The sequence below is a fragment of the Hibiscus syriacus genome, unplaced genomic scaffold (genome assembly GCF_006381635.1).
Source record: "Hibiscus syriacus cultivar Baekdansim isolate YM2019G1 unplaced genomic scaffold, ASM638163v2 tig00113725_pilon, whole genome shotgun sequence".
NCBI classification, from domain to species: Eukaryota; Viridiplantae; Streptophyta; class Magnoliopsida; order Malvales; family Malvaceae; genus Hibiscus; species Hibiscus syriacus.
In genome coordinates, this window is record NW_024063471.1 from 17,677,684 (window position 1) to 17,689,208 (window position 11,525).

An 11,525-nucleotide genomic window follows, 5' to 3' on the forward strand; every position below is an offset into this window, starting at 1 on the left:
TATGGATTTATTAGCTATTTTTGTTTACCCTTTTGAGGTGTAGTGCGGTTGCATAAGTTGTAGAAGTCCCAAGGAACCATTATCTCATTTTGAACCTGAGATTAAATTTTTTTTAAAGAATATATGTTCAAGTAGCTCAAAAAGCTATATACGAAGTTCAAAATGAACTAGAGGAACATGAAGAATTAAATGCCACGGTAAATAAAAATACGAAGAATGTTTCAAGACCACGAACTATTAGAGATCACTTAGCTCCCACCTTATATTACCTTAAGCATGCTATTGTAGCTCCCAAGATTCAGGCATATCACTTCAAGCTTAAATCGATTATGTTTGACATGTTAGACTTGATTGGACAGTTTGGTGGTGCTCCTCATGAGGATGCAAGACAATATGTTCGAGCATTTTTGGAGGTTTGTATCTCCTTACAGCAAGGTGTGCATGAAGATGTGCTAAAATTGAAGTTATTTCCATATTCTTTGAAAGATCACGCCAGGGCATGGCTTAATGAACTACCTTCCAGCTCGATAAGGTCTTGGGTAGACTTATGCAAACAAATATTTCTATGGCATAATCCACCCAATATGAACAACCATCTTAGGAATGCCATAGCTTATTTTTCTATGGCAATGAAGAGTCTATGTACGAGTGTTGGGACCAATACAAATGTTTGCTTCGCAAGTGTACCAATCATGGATTCCACAACTGGACTCAAGTTGTGATGTTCTATAATGGAGTCAACGCACCCACTCACATAATGTTGGATTCTTCGGAGAATGGTAATATACTTGACAAATCACCCGAGGAAGCCTTTGATATTCTTGATAGGATAGCCAACAACGATTATCAATTCTCATCTACAAGGCTTAGAACCAGAAGGAAAATGTATGGGGCATTTGAACTTGATTCCAAGGATTCAGTGTCTGTCCAACTTTCTGCCATAATAAATATGCTGAAAATTTGCAGCATTCCAGCGATGTGAAGGAAGTCAGGTAACCAGCTCAGCATGCAATTTTTGCCATGGCAACCATCATGAAAGTGAATTCCTAGAAAATCACGAGTCTATTAATTTCGTGGGCAACTTCAATAGAAGAAACAACAACCCCTACTCGAATACATACAATCTTGGATGGTGACAACATTCAAATCTTTCGTGGGGTAATCAAGGGACCAACAACAACCATGCATGCAACCTTAACATGCCACAATAAAATATTTATGAACCTACAAATTTTCAGCTTCAACAGATGCCCTGGCAAAATATTAACAAGAGTTCATCATCTTCCTCAAATTTTAATTCCCTCGAAGCTTCACTGCAAGATTTTATGGCCTCGACCCAGGATTTCACGACTTCAACTAAGGCCTTGCTGCACGAACACTCTTTAATAATTAAAATCAAAGGCACACTGTTACAAAGTCAGAGAGCTTTATTAGAAAGTCATAGCTCATCATTGAGAGAATTGGAGAACCAAGTGGACCAAATTGTCACAGCATTACATTCTCGCCCGTAAGGAGGCCTCCCTAGTGATATTGAGGTAACTAAGCCTGATAGAAAAGAGCAATACAGTGCACTTACAGTGATAAGTAGCACCCAAATGAATCTGGAAGATAAGTTTAGGGGGATAAAGAAAGAAATTTATCGCGATGACATTACACATGAAGAATCAGAAAGTCAAGCTTAAATTGTTAAACAAGATGAGTTGCCTAAAGAGAAGGAAAAAGATGAGGGTTCAACAAGTCATCCTACTGATGGTGGAAAATTTATTGCCAAGGTAAAAGTTTCAACCCCACCTGCAGCAGATGAAGTCAGTCCCCCTCCACCCTTCCCCCAATGATTAAAGAAGCATAACGAAGAGATCATATTCCACAACTATTCAACTTCACGTGGAGAGCACTTTAAAGGAGAGAGGACTACTACAAAGGTAATACAACTAAGATGTGAAAGATACGAACTGGCAAGGCAAAATATTTTGAAGGTGTAACTGTTATATGTGTGGGGCATTTTGGTCTATACTGGTGCTCCAATCAAACATGATAAAATTGCCATATCAGTTCAGGATGTTTGGAGTTTGCATTCCTTTAACCCTTTTTTTTCATGGTAAATGTTTTTTGTGTTTCTGTTTTTTCTTTGCTTAATTTATTTATTTAATTTTAATATTAGTTTTTAGAAGAACAGACTCCCAAGCATGTGGATGAGGGTAAAGCCCCTATAGATGTTGCACCCGCTTAGAAAGAAGACTCAATTGGTGTTGGCACAAATGATGAAATTGCTGATGATGTCCACTCATCTGCATAAATGTCACGGCGAATTGCAACACCTCTGATCAAGCATCACTTGAAAATGACAGACAATCACGTTTGGACTTCTCCACCTAAGGAATCTGAACAAACCAATCCCACCACCATCAAAGTATATGTTAGTCAAGGTACCTTGCATTACATTTCATCTTTAGTTTACTCTTCATGCATTGAGGATAATACATCTCTCAAGTTTGGGGGAGGTGTTGTACTCCATACTTATTTTTTTGTTGATAATAATTGGTTGAAATATTTGTTGTCATGGCATGAGTTTCATTAGGATAGTTGTTGGAAAAAGTTGATGATGCCCAATGATGAAAGTAAATTTTATTTCTTAGGCCAAAATTATTTTACGTGACTTTTGAAGGATAGAACAGACCTTAGGACTTGATTTTTTGTGACTATTTGAACACAATTTTATGTGTTCATTAAATGGTTTAAATTGAACTCCTTAATGTTTTAAACTGTGTTGAATTACAAATAAATGCCTGGACATAACTATAGAGGGACACTTCTCTGTTTGATGGCATGACCTAGAAAAATCCCGTAAATAAATGGTTGCCCCGACATATGAGTGAATGAAAGAAGTAATGGGATGACTCTATCTGACTAGCTCAGGGTGGAAGGTATGCTCCCTTTTACATAGAGTGTAGGATGGTAGTGTGATGAGCTGACTCCCCTTGAAGTATGTAAAAAAAAGGAGTTGAAGTTACATGTCGAAAAAGATAGGAGTGAAACTATGCTTGATGAATAATTTGATGGCTTGGCAAAACATAAGCGCTTAATTATGAGTTTTCTAACTATGTTAAAGCATAGATTGTTATACAATCACGCACACACACCAACAAAGAATCATAACCTAGGAAAGGTACTTGACATCTCATACAAGCTACCATGTTGAGGCTAAACCTTTTGCTAAGGGCTGAAATTTTAAACCACATGATTGTCCTAATTTTTTGCTTTGCCATGGAAATTTATTTTCTCCTTATTATTATCCATTGCTTGAGGACAAGCAATAGTTTAATTTTGAGGGTGTGATAACTCCGTAAAAAGACTATATTTTAGGCCTTTTTACTTAAGTTATTGATTGTCTATAAGACATTGGCATAGCATTTTAGTTGCATATAGTTGCATTTAGGACATATTTTCATGTGGTGGATAAGTTTTTTCGAGGTGAAGTTTATTTGATTAAACTGACGCTGCTGATGAGAAAGGTTGTTTGTTGGTTGTGATGAAGCAGGAAATGAACGAGGAAAAATTTATTTTCCGAAACAAATTAATTTGCTAGGGTCATTGGAACTCAGAAGACAAAGACAATGAGGAACATATTTTTCTTACCGAGGCAAGATTTATCTTGTAAGTCTGATGTTGATCTGATGAACTACTGATGTCACCTGCCAGTTGTCTGATTGACCTCACTTGTACGTATTCCCTTTGACCACTTTTAGCTGCTAAGTCAAAGAAAAAAGAGGTTTGACTTCAAGGATATTTAGGGAATTTTCAAGGACATAAAACCCTAAAAATTCCAACTTTAAATACTTCATAAGGTGTTCAAAATTATACAGAGAAAATACCCTAGGATTTAAAAAATATGATAGTGAGGTCCTTTTTTTCACCGTTCCCTACTCGTCCGTCCTTGGTGCATTCCATAACCAGTCTTCGCCGGGGCAGCGGGCAGGCCCTCAAGAGAGGCTGGTGCGCTGGAGCAATCAAGATGGTGGTCTGATGTCACGACAGAGCTCTATTCTATGAGTTTTTCTTCCTCTTGTTCTTCATGTTTTATTTTTCTAAGGGCTTGTACTTAATGAATATTTTTGGGATGATGTTAACCATACCATAAACTGTTTTATTTGGTGTTGGGAATGCTTGGATGATATTTTATTTTATCGTTAATGAATGATTAAGTATGTTTTTGCTAAGTGTTGTTTTATTCACTGTTTTAACCTTTTACCTGGACATTGTAAGAGCTTCGAGAGATTGCCTAGTTCCTAGGAAAAACATTTTCGGATCTTGTAAGAGCTTTTGAGAGATTGTCATTTTTCTAGATATTGATTCTTAGATTTAAGAGAATTAAGATAGATCTACATGAACAATGGAATAGATCCGGGATGGTGATGTTCTAACCTACCTACCTTAGAACAAGGAGAGGATTCCAATCGACTAAAAGGGGTAGACACTTGAGTAGGATAGACAATGACTATAGTTCACGCTGAGGGGTATTACTGTAACCAAAGTCTGACAAACCAAGGGTTGTAGTTAACGCTGAGTAGTATTTCCATAGCAACCGTCTTAAACTAATCCAGTAATCCTGTTGGGTAGCCTAAGCATAGCGTACCAAATCATTCTTAGCATGAAATAACTACTCGCCATAGTAAAACCAACCTAAGTGCTCCATTAGAAGTCTGATTGTGTGAGGTTGCCAGTCTATTTATAGAGTTTTGATAACTTTATCCTTGGTAACTTTTATTTGTTTACCTTTTCATATTTTTCTTGCCTCGACAAAACTTTTCTGGTCACTTCTTTTTACAATTTTTATTACCTCAACCAAATTTTTTCCATCTATTCATACCATTTTCCATTTCAAATTTTCCTTGTTTATATCATTAGAGTTATATACTTAGGATTAGTTACTGACACCTATTCCTAGTTGTAGTAATATTTTAAAAGCCCTTTTTTTCTTGTGGAGACGATACTCCTCACTACTATATTACTTGCAACGATTGTGTATACTTGTGCAGATTTGTTTGCTTAGCATATACATTTACAAGCGATCAACGTCTAAAAGTTTTTGAATTTCTTTCTTTACCACGTCCATCATGGGAGGATTTAAATGCATTTTGTCCTTCTCATGATGGTTTTGAGCTTTCTTTGACTTTAATCTTATGCATTCATGTTGATGGACTAAGACCTTTGATGTCGACTATAGTTCAGTCAATTGCTTCCTTGTGGACGTGTAATGCTGCCTCTAAGTCATCTTCCTCGTCTTTTGAAAGTTTATTTCAAACAATAACCGGGGGTGTCATTTTCTCCTAAAATTGCTTAGGTTCAATCTATGGTGCCTGCAAAATTGAAGGTAAAAGTTTAGATTTACTCGGGGTTAGGTGTAAATCAGGTTGAGTAAAAATATATTTTTATCTCCCTTATTTCTTCATCGTAGTTTTCTTATTCCCTATACAAACCATCGGATAACTCAATCTCAATAAAATCATCCAATAAGGTTCAATAATATCAACAAAATTAATGGTTGCAATATTATCTGGGTACTTCAACATCAAACTTCATAACCTCATTATCAAATTCCATAGTAATAATTCCACTCTCACCATCAAATTAAATTTTTATGATGCAAGCTTTAATTTTTTTTGTTAGAATATGATAGTTGGAGTTGAAATGTTGAAAGAGATAAAAGAAAGCTTTGATAGAATCATGGTATTCAATACTAATTTGAAGTATATGAAGTTTATATACTTCAAATTTGCATTGATTGAATTTTTCAAGATTTTTATTTGATTAGTGAGCATGGTAAGAATCAATTTCTAACATGTATTTTAGATTTTTTTTAATTTTTAATTTATGTGCTTGAAGCATCCCAGTTTCGTTAAAGTGAGGTGAACAAAAGGGGAAATGAAAGAGAACAAGTTTGAATTTTTTTAGGAGGTTACATTTTGGGTTGATACATAGTGTTAATGTGAGTCCATTCTTATACTTATACTATTAGACATGATATAAGAAAGGCTTGTGATAAGTAAACCTTGAATATTTTGGATATAGAAAACTATTTTGATTTTATTATGATATTTTCATAATATACTTTGTTGATTTTAAACATGAATATTTTCGGGTATGAACTGTCCATTGTATTATTACATGATATTTATGATATATATATATATATATATATATATGCCTTTGATAAATAACTAATATGTGATTTTAATGAAAATGCACATTGCACGTACATTGAAAGTTCTTGGTATAGTTGGCAAGTCATAATGTATTAGCAACTGCATTAAGTAGGTAGTACATATGTCTTGATGGTGCTACAGTACTTTCAAAAAACATTATATAGTACATATATGTTGATGGTGTTATAATATTTCTAACCTTTGGTATATTAATACATATGTGTTGATGGTATCTTTGTACATGTGATTTGACACTAAAAGTATATTATTAGTGACTCGTACACCTTGTGTTTTCATTTATTCACTTTAGGCTATAATTTAAAAAGAATTTGAAAAGTACAAATTTGACCGATGAACTTGAAAGTAAATCTTTCATTGAATATAACTAACTTGGCATGAAATACTATATATCTAAATTGATGATTTTCAAGTGCTACTTGACTTGAAATGACTTTGAGATAAGTTGGATTTATATTATCATATGAAATCTTTCGTGCTATCATTATATGATATGTTTTGTATTATCACTATGCATTATTTTGTTTTCTTATTAATGTCTCAATAAGTGTATACTTAGTTTGTGATTGGTTTATATGTAGATTGATCGTAGTTATAAAAAGTAAGGATGAGTCGTGCATTATTTTCTATTCAAGGGAAATTCACAAGCTACTATAGTAATTACATATTCCTTGATGTATTTTGATGTCGTAGTGTACATATATATGTTTTGGTATCTAGTTTTGTGATGTGTCAGCTCTGTTATAATTCTAAAACTTATTAGTTTTTGTGTGATGCTTGAAGCTTGACTTATATAGTTTAAAAGTATATTTTATAAACATTTTTCATAATTATTTTGTCAATAGTTTTAAAGAAATGAAATTTTATTGAAATTGTGTAAGGAATATTTTGAAATTTTTAGGTGACCATCTCGAACTCATGTTCGGTAATAAATATAGGAAAAGGGTGTTATAGATCCACGTCTTAGGTACACAAACATTGTTGACCCATCGATGATTTTGATCAACATCACTAAAAAACATCACTAAAAATCAGAAGTAATCACTTCTGATTTCGAAAGTCATCTCCACAATGTTAACATACTTGTCCTTGTAAGTGATACATCCTTGCCCCTTCCATATGCTCTCTCAATCCCCTTGTCTATGATAATTTTAGGGTAAACTATATGAATGACTACTCAACTCTGGGTTTGGTGTCAATATGACCAACATTTTCAAAATTGTGTCAATATGACCACTTGGGACGGACATTGTCACACTTTACCTTGATCTATTGACCGAGAAGAAGGACATGGCTTCGGTTAACAAGATGATTTTGGTATTGATTTCCAAAATTGAAAATGTGATACACATGAAATAAATTAGGCCTATTAGTTTATGCACGGTGGTGTATAAGATATTTTCTAAAGTCGTAGTTAATAGATTAAAACCGATCATGAGTCGGTGTATTAGTGATAACCATGAGGCCTTCCTTTGGGGCACCGAATATCGGATAATATTTTGGTAGCATATGAACTATTTTATTATCTTAATTCTTCCAGAAATACAGTTAACAAGGGTGTTGCACTGAAACTGGATACCAAAAAGGCTTATGATAAAGTGGAATGGTCATTCTTGCGTAATGTAATGCTCAAATTCGAATTCCATCACACGTTTGTTCAGTTGATCATGTCTTGTGTTACCTCGGTCTCATTTGTAGCCTAAGTTACTGGCTCACTTTCACAAGAAGTTTTTCCAACTTGAGGCCTTAGATAGGGGGACCCTCTATTGTCATTCCTATTTTTGTTAATCACACAGGCTCTGTTTACATTGTTCCATAAGACCCAACAGGAGAGGACTATTATGGACGTACGAGCATCTCAGAATGGCCCGAGGATGTCCCATTTGTTGTTTGCGGATGATAGTCTAGTTTTCCTCAAGAATTTGACAAGATAGGTACAGAGAATTAAAGAGATTTTAAACGTATATGTCCGCTCTTCGGGACAACAAATTAATTTGGCAAGGTCAATGATTTACTTTTGTCCGAATACACAACATGAGCACCGAATGTTAAAGAGGGATATTTTTGGGATCTAGGAAGTGGCTGATATGGGGTATTATATAGGTCTTCCGCTTCACATAGGAAAGAATAAGATGAAGACCTTTGGTTATCTACGAGATAAAGTATTAACCAGGGTTACATGGTGGACAAGGAGATTGCTTTCTTACGGGGGCCGTGAGGTTTTTCTTAAGGCAATGGTTCATACTTTGCCACAATATGCCATGTCATGATACTTACTACTGGACCATCTTCTGACATAAATCATCGGTATAATGCATCAATTTTGGTGGTCTCATTTAACTGATAAAAGAGGTTGGGTTGTCCTGGCTTGGGACAAGATTTGCAAACCAAAATTGGTAGGCAGATTAGGTTTTAGAGATCTAAAATCCTTCAATGTTGCTATGCTAGGGAAACAGTTGTGGATATTGATTAATGAGCCAAAAACTTTGTTTCTACGGGTGTATCGGGCCATGTACTTTTCGAATCGTGACTTGTTACATGCTAAATTAGGGAGAAAGGGCTCTTATGCCTGTAAGAGATTGTTTAAAATGCTACATGAATTGGAACCATCCTTCTTTTGGCAAGTTTTGTGTAATAGTAAGGTTCGTTTGTTTGAGAATTTATGGGGTGGGACAAAACAGATAAACTTGTCAGGTACCTACATTGTCTCTCAGCAAAGGTACATCCACTGTGGTGATCTCATGTTTAGAGATCAATCACAGTGGGATCCAACCAAAGTTCGTAACACCTTGGCTACAGAAAATGATGTAGAAACAATTCTACCCACACCGATGGCACTATGTACGACTGACAAGAGAGTATGGGGCCACCATTCCTTCAGTAATTATTCGATGAGATCCGCCTATTGGTGGTTACCGAAGTCTACCCATGACATTGATATGCCTTCTCCATTCTGGAAAACAATTGCAAAACTAAAAGTGCTTCCAAAGGTACGTATTTTTATTTGGCGGTTAGCACATGCGGCATTACCTCTAGGATATAGAATGCGACGTGCAAGTTTGGGTGAGGGCGTCTTCCCTTTGTGTACGTTGGCTGTGGAGACAACATTACACATGTTCAAAGATTGTATGTACGAGAAGTCCTACGACTAGCCAATATTCTAGGTACAGTCTCGAATTCACCAGTTTAGTCTGCTTTAGTCTGGTTAGAAAATGCATATGCTAGGCTTGGTTTGGTTCCTTTTGCAGAGCTTGTTGTCTTGCTTTGGAACGTTTGGAATGGAACTAATTATTTAGTGCACAAGGTTAGAATCATTATCATCTATGACTCCGCCAACCTCTATACATATCTTTCTTGAATCAATTTGTAAACCCTTTTTTAACTTATATTCAAGTAAAGTCGTCTCTCCTGTTACTCTACACTTTCTTTCTTTCATCTTCTTATTCTTTTGTGCGTTTGCTTATTTATAAGAGCAGTGGGTTTGATATTTCCATAAGTACATGGAGAATCATTATCAAATGTTTTTTCCAATGTCTTCTTCCCCATCACCGTCAGCAGCAGCAGAAGCAACTTATGACCCTTTTACAGCAAACACTTTGGTACCTAATAATCATCAGCTGGTGTTAATGAAAAGAAGGTTAGAAAGCATAGATTTTCTTTTCAAACCAGGAGCCGTGTTGATATACTTGACGATGACTATTGTTGGAGGAAATATGGCCAAAAAGTTGTTAAGAACAACAAATTCCCAAGGTACGTTTCACTCTAATTATATTTTCTTTCTTTTTTATTCAAAGGGTGATTTTGTTCTTGATTCATATCATATTTTGGAGAAAAATAATGTTTTCAACATTGCAGACCACCATCATTATCCATATATCAGATCCTTTTACAGTAAAGTAATTAACAGTTAAAAGAGTTGGTGAAATTGAAGTTGCTTTCAAAGTTATGAAGAATTCTAATATCCATGGATGACATAACCGTTGCATGCATAAATACAGAAACAAATCCTATAAATTATAATTTCCTATAATTAGTTGTCTAGGATTTTCTTCCTTCTCTCATAGTTCTGATGAGTAAAATTCTACTGCTTGCTGTCTGTAACTACTCCACAAATTGTTCTTGAAAATAATTATGATTTATCTGAAACAATATCAAATCAAATTAATACACAATCTTTGCAATGTTTACATAAGCTATTATCGATGCACACATAAAGGGTGCAATGTAAAGAAGCATGTCCAACGTCTATGCACGGATGAAACTATGGTAGTGACGACCTACGAGGCAATGCACAATCATCCAATAGATAAGACTACTGACAATTTTGAACATATCTTGAGCCAGATGCATATTTATAGACCCTTTTTCCATGTTTAGCTCAAATTTATACTCTATCTTTATGTCTTTCTTTATATACCCTAAAATATATACTTAGATGAAGTTGTATTATTTCTTTGTATGTTAACTCTTTTCTTTTCTTTGTGGGACTGAATAATTATTTATGAATATAGGAGGGAATTAAAGCTGAAACCTCATTTTTGAAGGTGTCTAATGGGTAGGATACTTAGAATAATGTGTGTTTGAAGTGTTATGGAATTATTCATATTCTCTTAAAGCAAATTTCCCTATCATTTTGGATTTCTTTTTCTTTTTATTTTGCAGTTTGAGTTTTTTTTTTCCTTAAATTTTGTGAAAACAATTAAATATAAAAATTAATATATAATCCAGACTAAGCACAATTCCTTAAATATAAATAATTCTAGCTCCTTTGTAGTACATCCTTGATATTTCCAAAAATGAAAATAAAAGCACAAAGTTGGGTACCATTCTTCAATCTTCATCACAACATTCTAATTAAGACAACAAGAAAAGTTTTATTCAGAATAAAAAAATAAGCTGCTGTCCCCATGCTTTGAGAGTCCAGCCATTAATTAAAATTCTGTGTGATTATTACAAGCAAGGAAAAACAATATTTTTTTTCTTCACTCAATCTCCTTTCTAGTGGAACCCATCAATAAGAGAAAAGTCAAGTAATCCTGACCTCCAAATGATAGTTAAACTAATACTTATAATCTATTAAAGTTGTTCCAGATAATCTCATGATGATTAAGATTGAGGACATTTGAGTCATGAGTTTAGCAATGTCCGCATTGTCCTTCATATTTTTATATTTTATATAAAATTCCAATACATTGGAAACTAAGCCTAAAGCAAATGCATATCGAAAAATAGCACTAACATCAACTGAAAACAAGTCATAGTGAGCAAAAAGTCTAAACAGGAAAAACAATAACATTAACTTGA

General features: G+C 34.5%; 1 pseudogene; it reads left to right on the forward strand.

Annotated features, from left to right (window-relative positions):
* The first annotated feature begins 9,698 nt into the window (after nucleotides 1–9,698).
* Nucleotides 9,699–10,598, forward strand: LOC120187718 (annotated as a pseudogene).
* The last annotated feature ends 927 nt before the right edge of the window (nucleotides 10,599–11,525 follow it).